General features: G+C 43.6%; 1 pseudogene; it reads left to right on the forward strand.

Annotated features, from left to right (window-relative positions):
* The first annotated feature begins 347 nt into the window (after positions 1 to 347).
* Positions 348 to 10,216, forward strand: LOC135905957 (uncharacterized; annotated as a pseudogene).
* The last annotated feature ends 1,156 nt before the right edge of the window (positions 10,217 to 11,372 follow it).

Here is an 11,372-nt window from a genome sequence, read left to right on the forward strand (position 1 = left end):
ACGCAGACACTGGTCGACGTGAATGCATCCTAATTTCGTGTGAAATGTCAGCTCTTCATATAATGGCACAAAATTATAAAAAAAGAGTTCACTGCACTGTATAACAACAACAACAACAACAACAACAACAACAACAACAACAACAACAACAACAACAACAACAACAACAACAACAACAACAACAACAACAACTGCTGGAAATCGTGTACGATCTCCGACGCACCGAAGTGGAATCTGCGCATCGGGGAACCTTTCCGGTTCCGCTGCGCGCTGGCCATATAAAGGACCAGCCAAGCCTAGAGCGACTGGGGCACGACGCTCTTTTCGGCACAAACTCACGCTTCTTCATGTACCAGGTCAGTTACCTAAATAGAACTAAGTGTTATCGCTCTAGCAACGTTATGCTTTTAAGAGTGTCGTGCCCCATTAGCAAGCGACAAATGATTGAGTGTCTTGAACATGCCAGCCTGTGCTTCGTTGATACTCTACTATTCTCTCTCTACGACGGCTGCCTGACGCTTTCCCAAATCTTATTGCTCCTATCGGGGGATGTAGAACTAAATCCAGGGCCCATGAATGCAGTTGAACGTGACCAAATGACAAACATTGAAAGGATTCTCTTAGAAATGAAAACAGGCCAGGAAACTGTGCTTGCGAAGTTAACGGAAATTACAACAAGACAATGTGAAATAAATCCAAAATTACGGGCTTAATAGAGAAGACAAATAATGTAGAAAGTCGTATTGCTCGGGTGGAAAAAATGGAAGATAAATTTATGGCTAAACTAGACGACTTGGAAAATAGAAGCCGTAGACAGAATCTGGTCTTTTTCGGGTTGCCTGACAGGGAGCATAACGAGACGTGGGAGGCGTCTGAAAAACTAATAAGTGGAATATGCAAAGATGTGATGAAACTTGATGATATTTCGGTTGAACGGGCTCATCGCGTAGGCGTTTTCAGAGAAGGCAAAAAGTGGCGCATAGTAGCATGCTTTTCAAGGTGGAAGGCTAGAGAAAATGTCTTTAAAAACGCTTACAGACTAAAAGGCACTTCGTACAGCATCTCTGAAGATTTCAGCCGAGCCGTACAAGAAAAAAGACGTCAGCTGTGGAATTATGCGAAAGAAAAAAGAGAGAACAAAGAAAATCGTGTTCGCTTGAGTTATGATAAATTGATCATCAATGGGCAAACGTTTGTCTGGGATAGCGATATGCGGATGCCAGTTCCACTTCAGGCGCATGCGCGACTGGACAGAGGCAAATGACGCATTCCGAATTCCGTTCCTCCGAAAGAGAACTCAGCACGTTGCTCGCAGCCTGAACGGCTCTCTGTCCTGCTTGTAAATTGTCGCAGCATAAAGAACAAAGTCGATAACTTCATGTCTTTAGTAGCCACTGTTAAACCTCAGATTGTGATGGGCACCGAATCATGGTTAGACAAGGATATACCTGATGTAGAAATCTTTCCGCCTGGTTTTACTGTCTATCGGAAAGATAGGCATGGACATGGCGGGGGAGTATTCTTTTTGATATCAAATGCATTGTCAAGTGCACAAATTTTATTTGAAAACGATTCTGAGTCTGTCTGGTGCCTTGTGAAATTGCCTAAAGGAAACAATGTAGTCTACGGGACATTCTACCGCCCACCCGGCAGCAAGCGACTCATTCGGATTGCTGTCTGAGATGCTATCTCTGCTGCCTAATAGCGTATTTCTAGGGGGGGATTTCAATTTGACAGACTTCAACTGGAATGCCGGATGTGTGGCTGGCAATAGGTCCCGTATTTACACAGAGTTCGAAGAACTACTCGGATTAAATGGATTGCAGCAGTACGTACTGGAACCTACGCGAGAAAATGCAATTCTAGACTTAGTACTTTGCAATGAGCCGAACATAATATCAAAAGTTACTGTTTGCCCAGGTATTAGTGACCACAGGGCAGTTGTCATAGAGCTTAACATACAACGAGTACGGATGGCGCAAATTCCGCAAAGAAAAGTGTACAGCTACGACAGAGGAGACTATGCTGCTATCAGGACCGAACTTGAAAATTTCTTTCCTACTTTCCAATATATGTCAAACGCACGCTGTCCGTTAACGTTGTGGTCAGCATTTCGGGACAAAATACTTGAACTAGTCGAAAGTCATGTTCCATGCAGGTACCTGCGGCAACGAAAAAAACAAAAACCTTGGTTTAACGTAGAAATACGTAAACTTATAAGGAAAGCAAGACAAACGTATAAAACATTTTCTGCCGACACCAGTCTGGCAAATCAGAAACGCTTGCAAGAGATAAATAAGCTATTGAAAGCAACAATAAAAGCTGCCAAAGATACCTTCTTTGTTAAATTAAACAAGGACTTGAGAGAAAACCCAAAATCTTTTTGGAAATATGTAAAACAAAATCGAAAAGAAGACATATCGATACCATCTTTAACTGTTGACGGCAAAACCATGACGTCGGACTATCAGAGGGCGGAATGCTTCAACAAGTACTTCCAATCTGTGTTTTCGCTATTACCTGCTCGGGAGACTTCGCTTTTGAACAACGCCAAGCAAGGCGATATGATGCCAGACATTGAATTTGATGTTAGTGGCGTCGACTCTTTATTACGGCATTTAGATGACACAAAAGCAATTGGACCTGATGGAATATCCCCAGTAGTCCTTAAAGAGTGTCATGGCATCATTTCTCCGTATTCAACGATCATTTATAAGCTTTCCCTTGAAACAGGCCTCATTCCCCAAGATTGGAAAACGGCAAGCGTGACACCCGTTTTTAAATCGGGCGATAGAAAACTCAGAGAAAACTATAGGCCGATTTCACTAACGTCAATATGTTGCAAAATATTCGAACACATTTTATATAGTAACATATCTGCATTCCTTGACTCAAACGCTTTTTTTACACCTTCCCAGCACGGATTCCGAAAAGGTTATTCCTGCAACACACAACTAATAGAATTCCAGCACTTCTTATCTAAAACCATTGATAACAACAGTCAGGTAGACGCGGTTTTTATTGATTTTCAAAAAGCTTTCGATATTGTGTCCCATAAGCTCCTAGATGTAAAGCTCGCTGCATTAAATATAAACGAAAACGTTCAAAATTGGATACGAAACTACCTAAACGGAAGAACCCAGTCTGTTGTCCTAAACAACGTTGCATCTTCACCAATAACTGTTTCTTCGGGCGTTCCTCAGGGAAGCGTACTGGGGCCCTTGCTATTTTTAATCTACATAAATGACATTGTCGAACTAATTACATCACCCATAAAACTATTTGCTGATGACTGTGTGATTTACAGAGAAATTACCACTGAAGATGACATAGATACATTGCAAACAGATTTAGATAAGGTAGCGATCTGGTGTAAAAAATGGAACATGAATTTAAATATAAAAAAGTGCAGTAGCGTAAGTTTTTCCAGAAAATTATACAAATTTCAGAACCGATATAACATCAATGGCACGCTTATCGACATACAGTCGGAATATAAGTATTTAGGAGTCTATTTTACCGAATCACTCACTTGGCATAAACAGATTGACACTGTCATAGCAAAAGCTAGCAGTATGTTACATTTTATTCGCAGAAATTTTAAACAGGCAACACGCGAAGTTACAGAAACTTTATACTTCTTACATGTTAGAACAATACTTGATTATGCTTGTGTAATATGGGATCCCTATCAAGATTACCTCATTAATAGACTGGAAAAACTACAGAACCATGCAGCAAGGTTTTTTTGCAATAATTACAGCCCGTACTCTAGCGTATCCGAAATGAAGGCCACTTTAGGATGGGATCTACTACATATGCGTAGGCAGAAGTTAAGGCTTAAACTATTGCACCGAATATATAATAATCAGACAGGTATTAATCGCTATGACTATCTCCTGGAACCAGATTATATATCGACTCGCTGTGATAACAACAAAAAGATCTCTGCCTATAACTGCAGAACAAACACTTTTTACTACTCTTTTTTCCCCAAAACAATTAAACAATGGAACAGTTTATCAAATGATATAGTAAATGTGTCAAATAACGAACTATTCTATTCAATGCTGTGACGGCGCTCTTGTAAAACAAACGTATGTGTTATATATCTTGGAACCTGCTTGTTTCACGTTACTTGTATGTCTTTCTCTAACAGCTATTGTAGTGATTCTTTTGTCAGTATATTTGTCCGAAAGCTTCTCTGTATGATTGGTTGTATTTTGTTCCCCCCTACGTAATGCCATTATGGCGATGTAGGTACTCTGTAAAACAACAACAACAACAACAACAACAACAACAACAACAACAACAACAACAACAACAACAACAACAACAACAACAACAACAACAACAACAACAACAACAACAACAACAACAACAACAACAACAACAACAACAACAACAACAACAACAACAACAACAACAACAACAACAACATTTATTATTATTATTATTATTATTATTATTATTATTATTATTATTATTATTATTATTATTATTATTATTATTATTATTATTATTATTAAAGCATGTGGAAAATTTCCAAATTTATTTCTGAAAATTTCTTTTAATGGAGAAAACAGATCCTCTGATTTAAAAAAGCTTTTTTTATTCTGAGAGAAGGAGCTTTTCTTTGTTTTAGCAGAATTTGTTCCCTTACGCTAAAGTGAAGAATTTGTGTTCAATACTATGAGCGAAATGTGATTTCTTTGCGCTTTTACTATACACAATTAACACTTGTGTGACGTCTCTCGTGGGAACCAGTGGGAAGGCGCCAGGCGTCCGAGTTCTGAGACTTTCTGTAAGGGACTCCAATGTGGCTAACAGTACTTTAGAACCGATATCCTCTTTTACCTCTCACCCTGCCGTGATAGATTCACCTCTAGGGGGTGGCAACTTTCTATTGTTGTTTAAATAAATGTTTCGGCGACGACGACGACGACGACGACGACGACAACAACAACAACAACAACAACAACAACAACAACAACAACAACAACAACAACAACAACAACAACAACAACAACAACAACGTTATTTGTGTGTGTGTGTGCAGCTTCACCACTCACGTAAGTACGGCCAGATTAATCTCATGGGTGCGAGCCAAATGGTTTTAATTCTAGTAAGAAAAAGAAAAGAAAAACAGCTTCTCTCCGGGCAAGTCATGCCATGCAGAGCATGGATATAAACACTCGTACAACGGATACTTTGATGTGTCGCGTAGTGCCAGGTCTCGTGTCACATCTCGTATGTTCTACGTAGAGTGCTTATCTGTACCTGCACTGCACTTATCTGTATCTCTACTGTTACGGCAACCGCATTCCAGCATTTCACTTTTTCGCACTTCCTGAAATCTGTGGTCATGAGGAGAGTAAAAATTACTCCCCCAAGTAATTGTTAGCTATGTAACAATTTTTTTTTTCTAAATTGACGGAACAAGCCATGAACAGAAAATGTTGGTGAAACTACATAACAAGTAAGACACACAAAATAGAAGAAAGCTGAAGAAGTATGTTGATAAAATTGCCACACTTTGTCGGTTATATTTTTTTTACAAAATGTTTTTTTTTACAGTGTGCGCTTGTGCCAACCTCGTGAAATTAGAAAATTCTTTCAATAAATGTACAGTTTTGCCGGCTTTCTGTCGGCAATTTTAGGAGTTGCTTTATAGACAATGACACCACTGCAAAAATAGGCACGCGACTATACATTATACGCTGGCGCACAACACATATTTCACATCCATGTTTAACAGCCGATCCAAGAGGCCGCAGACGTTAACGAGTGGTCGGCATACTTGTTACCGGGTTCCTCGTCTATATGTAGCCCAACAGCTTCGTGCAGGTGAACTATAGTGAAGTGGTGCTCTTTGCTCGAGGAAAGAAGTCGTGTGATTGCTAGGAGAAAAAGCAGTCTCATATATATATATATATATATATATATATATATATATATATATATTGCATAAATGTTGTTGAGGGTTATAGTGGTAGCTACAGACGGATTATGGAGAGGCGGCTGAATCCGGGAATGGCTGCACCTGATCTGCCACTCTAAAATAGTAACTTTATGGGACGCTGCGCACAGTCGGTTCGATTTTACTTAGTATGTTTTGTCCCTATAGTCCTCCACGTAGCCTTCTTGTCTGTAAAAACCTCACAAATTGCGCCCGATGTTAGACATATTGTATGTCCGTTCGCTGCGTTCACGCTTGAAGCCGTATTGAATATTTATTTGTACTGGTCTTGGTAATTCGAATTTCGTCATGGTGTTCTTAAAAAAAAAAATGTTACTCCTTGTTTATGTATATCGCGATTGTGCTTTATATGTGTACTCACTTTGCTAGTTTACACTGCTTCTTTTATTATTTAATTAACTGCAAGTTAAGCTAGGGTGTAACCTTCGTTACCACAGGTGGTATTCCCACTACAGGTGGTATTACCGCCTGGTATTTCAGGTGGTAGCGTACGCCGTTTTATAGTCCTGTTAACAGCATCCACAGTACTGTTGGAGATAAGTTGATCAAGATAAAGCGCAGCTTTTCATCGTGCTGGTTGTGCTACAATATGGCGGCCCCACTGACATCAGAGCATACCCCCTATATGTTACTCGGGTCTGCCGTTCACCAACCTTTATGCCTAGCAGATCCTGCCTCTTTTCTTTCAATGTTATCCTTTTTCTGTCGAACATCTCTCGACATTCTTTTCGAGGAACAACAAAAGTCGTCCTCGATCTTCGCTTGTCCTTCTTCTATGCTTTATGCTTTATTCTATGCTTTGTTTTTTTTTTTGACTCAGATAAAAAAAGAGACGCGAGCTGCGCCCACATCGATCTAGCGGCAGCTGTTTGCAGTGCTAGAAAGGAGCGGAGGAATTTGAATGTTGCCGAGGAGGTTTACGTGCACTTTCCCTCCCAAGACCATGCAAGAACTGGGAATGACACACACACACACACACACACATACACACACACACACACACACACACACACACACACACACACACACACAAATATATATATATATATATATATATATATATATATATATATATATACGCGCGCATTTCCGACGTATTTCACTGCCTATTTTTTGCGTAAAATAGCGGTATGAAACAAAACAGAGGAAGAGAAGCTAAAGAAAGGAAGAAAAAGGAAGAAAAGCAATAAGCTGAGAGGCCGGCCACCGTGCAAAGTGTCGCATTCCTGGCAACCGCCATTTCATTTCGACCCGAACCATTGGGTCCGCGGGCTGACTCGAATGTTCCGCACGGGCGACGCGTCCGGGCCGTGCCCTGACGCGGGGGAGTGAATTCACTTGGCCCGGCAACCCGTTCTGGCCGTGGGGTGTGACGTTATGCGCGTTCTCGGAGATGGAAACAGCTGCGCTCTTGCATTTCCGACGGAGCCGCTCTTTTTTTTTTTCGTTTACGCGCAGATATTGTTCTTTCTTTCTTTTTTTTCCTCCCTTCATCCTCGCCGCTATGATCGCATATAAAAGAAACCCACTGAGAGTTTTGACAGGCAAATGCTTAGTTCTTTATACTGCGTGGCCGCTGTGAAGTTCGATAAAACACAAACCACGGCAGAATGTAGTCTTCTTTTTTTCTTTTTTGAAGTGGGGACATTCCATGAATTCGGCGATATCTGGAGTGTTTTCAAACATTAAGCCTAGGACTGTCGTATAGCTGTCGAAAAGCGGATTAGCTTGCAGGATTTCGCAGCAAGTGGCTCAAGCATATACGCGCACACTTCCTTCAAGCGTCAACTACTGGCGTACCAGTAAATTACCCCCAAACTGTTTTAGAGATGTTACAGCCTTGAAGTTGACACTAGTGTGTTTGATCTTGCTGCCCAAGGATTTACAGCATATTCCGCAACTGCTATGAGCTTAGCACTCATTGGTGGGAGTCGTGTGGAAAGCAATATTTGTAACTGTGAGCAGTTTGGACCGAAGGTCGCAACAGACGCTTATCTTTTTTCAAACTGTTAAGTTGGTTTTCTCACAAAGATGAATCTGCAGAAAATATATCCTCGCAGTACCCGTCGTAAATGTGACAATTGAGTGGTCGAAGCCTGCTGCATCATGCAAAGCAATTCCGTGTACTCCACATAGAAATCAAAATCGTAGTAAAGAGAATCAATTGTATGCATACGACAGCTTGACAATATGTTAGACCGCAATATTTTGGCCCTGATGCACTGCAGGAAAGCTGCGTTGTGGCTTACGAAAAACCACTCTATATAGAAGCCACAAATCTGCGCTGTACTGGCTGGACCACGCTCGATCTTATGATTTCTTTTTTCTGATCATTCTCGTCGAAAACGGTTTGCATTCGTCAGAAACAGCTGACGAACGGCCGTATAATTGAACTCGGCCTTACACACACAATAACGGTGACTGAAGCCAAAGCCGTTCTCTAGTGCGTGTACGGGTGTGCTTCGTTCGACATTTCTTCTTAGTCAGGACCACGTCCTTGGGATGTATTACAGTGAAATTCAGCGCGTGCAGGAGATTCCCCGCCATGCAGCTCGCTAGGATCTGCTTGCGATGATCGACCAGACTTTGCGGCACAACGAACGCGGTGCCGTGAGCACTGCAGCGACCAAGTTAAACGCGGCAAAACCCAACAAAGCCTCATGAATAATTCAGGAAGGCAACGACTGCTTTTGAAAAGTACGCGCACCTTCATTTTTTTTTTCACTCGCATTATTTTTTTTTCTTTTGCGCGCCTCACGACGTCGCTGTTGGAAGCTATGTGGAGCCTCGCCTAAAACCTTCAATAATTCAGGCAGCCTCAAACGCGCCGCCCGCCCTGCTTGCGGATTAAAAGCATGAAAGGCTCCTCGTTTTCGTCAGTCGGGGCAGGCTCCCTTGAAAGCAAACCCTCTCGCTTCCAGAGGCGACGCTGCGTAATGATAGTGAGAGCGTGTGATCCAATTGGATTATACCGTGCCCCCACGGAGCCTCGCTGGAGCACCGTCCGTGATCGGGGCGCCGTTCCCTCGACTTTGCTTCCCTTTCGAAGCGACGAAATGCGTTTTGCTGCTCTGTTCCTTTGTTTCCTCTCTCTCTCTCTCCTTTTTTTTAAGTGACGCCTTTGCTTTTGCTTTTCGCATTGAAAAGAAAAGCACGACCAGTGTTCTGGCGCCTTTTTCAATGCCCTGTCCTCAAATGACTTTTCTGTGCTTCCGTCCTCTTTAGGATTCATTTACTTTTTCTATTTTGTCTTTCTTAAGTGAGAAAAAATCAATCAGCTCACGCTTGAGCTGGGAAGAATAGCAGTGTATAACTATCTTGTGAAAGTTGTTATTGTCCTTTTCGGTCCCAACTTCAAGAATACTCTTCCTAGTTTGCTGGTGATTTCAGTTTTTGTTACCCTATAGTGCTGTGCTAAGTACCACAAGCTGCTGCACTAAGGGTCACGAATTGTTCTTAATATTGTTTGTGTATACCTGATCATATGCACTGCTGTGTGTTTAGTGTTTGTTGTTGTACAGTATACCTGATCTGATACCTGATCTGTTGTACAGTATACCTGATCATATGCACTGCTGTGTGTTTAGTGTTTGTTGTTGTACAGTATGTAATACGTTATTGTACTCATTCCTATCTTGGCCCTGTAAAGGGCTGATAGTATGTTCAAATAAATAAATAAATAAATAAATACGTTTTGGTGTAATGTCGAGCATCCAAATTGCGACTTTACGATGAGCCCGTCAAGTAAATATTCGGACTTGCAACTCATGGTTCCTGTATCACGGCCAAAGTGTTGTTTACTGTGCAGATCTGCGCTACTATATTTTCCAAGGTGGCCTTTAAGAATTTTCGTGCCAGTAAATTTCGAAAGGCTTTTTCACAAGCGTCGATAACCGCCTAGGTTGCTTAGTAGCTCCGCCGCGTGCTTCGCTTGCGTGTACGCGTACCTTTCCCAGCGCGTGTACCTCCTCTCCCCCTGCAGGCATCCTCTTCACCTGCATAGGTAGACAGTGTGGCAGAATACTCACTCACGCTCACATCCCATAATTTTTCCAGGGCCCACACTCGCTCACGTTCACGCTCACCTCCACTCACACTCACAAGCGCCCACTCACGCTCACACTCACTCTCACTGGTACTCACTCGCACTCGCACTCACCTCCACTCACACTCACTGGCACTCACTCACACTCGCACTCACCTCCACTCACACTCACTGCCATTCAGTCGCACTAGCACTCACCTCCGCTCACACTCACTGGCACTCACTCGCACTCGCACTCACCTCCGCCCACACTCACTGGCACTAACTAGCACTCGCACTCACCTCCACTCACACTCACTGCCATTCAGTCGCACTAGCACTCACCTCCGCTCACACTCACTGGCACTCACTCGCACTCGCACTCACCTCCGCCCACACTCACTGGCACTAACTAGCACTCGCACTCACCTCCACTCACACTCACTGCCATTCAGTCGCACTAGCACTCACCTCCGCTCACACTCACTGGCACTCACTCGCACTCGCACTCACTTCCGCCTACACTCACTGGCACTCACTCACACTCACACTCACCTCCACTCACACTCACTGGCATTCAGTCGCACTAGCACTCACCTCCGCTCACACTCACTGGCACTCACTTGCACTCGCACTCACCTCCACTCACACTCACTGCCATTCAGTCGCACTAGCACTCACCTCCGCTCACACTCACTGGCACTCACTCGCACTCGCACTCACCTCCACTCACACTCACTGGCACTCACTCACACTCGCACTCACCTCCACTCACACTCACTGCCATTCAGTCGCACTAGCACTCACCTCCGCTCACACTCACTGGCACTCACTCGCACTCGCACTCACATCCACTCACACTCACTGGCACTCACTCACACTCGCACTCACCTCCACTCACACTCACTGCCATTCAGTCGCACTAGCACTCACCTCCGCTCACACTCACTGGCACTCACTCGCACTCGCACTCACCTCCGCCCACACTCACTGGCACTCACTCACACTCGCACTCACCTCCACTCACACTCACTGCCATTCAGTCGCACTAGCACTCACCTCCGCTCACACTCACTGGCACTCACTCGCACTCGCACTCACCTCCACTCACACTCACTGGCACTCACTCACACTCGCACTCACCTCCACTCACACTCACTGCCATTCAGTCGCACTAGCACTCACCTCCGCTCACACTCACTGGCACTCACTCGCACTCGCACTCACCTCCACTCACACTCACTGGCACTCACTCACACTCGCACTCACCTCCACTCACACTCACTGCCATTCAGTCGCACTAGCACTCACCTCCGCTCACACTCACTGGCACTCACTCGCACTCGCACTCACCTCCGCCCACACTCA

The sequence above is a fragment of the Dermacentor albipictus genome, chromosome 5 (genome assembly GCF_038994185.2).
Source record: "Dermacentor albipictus isolate Rhodes 1998 colony chromosome 5, USDA_Dalb.pri_finalv2, whole genome shotgun sequence".
NCBI lineage: Eukaryota > Metazoa > Arthropoda > Arachnida > Ixodida > Ixodidae > Dermacentor > Dermacentor albipictus.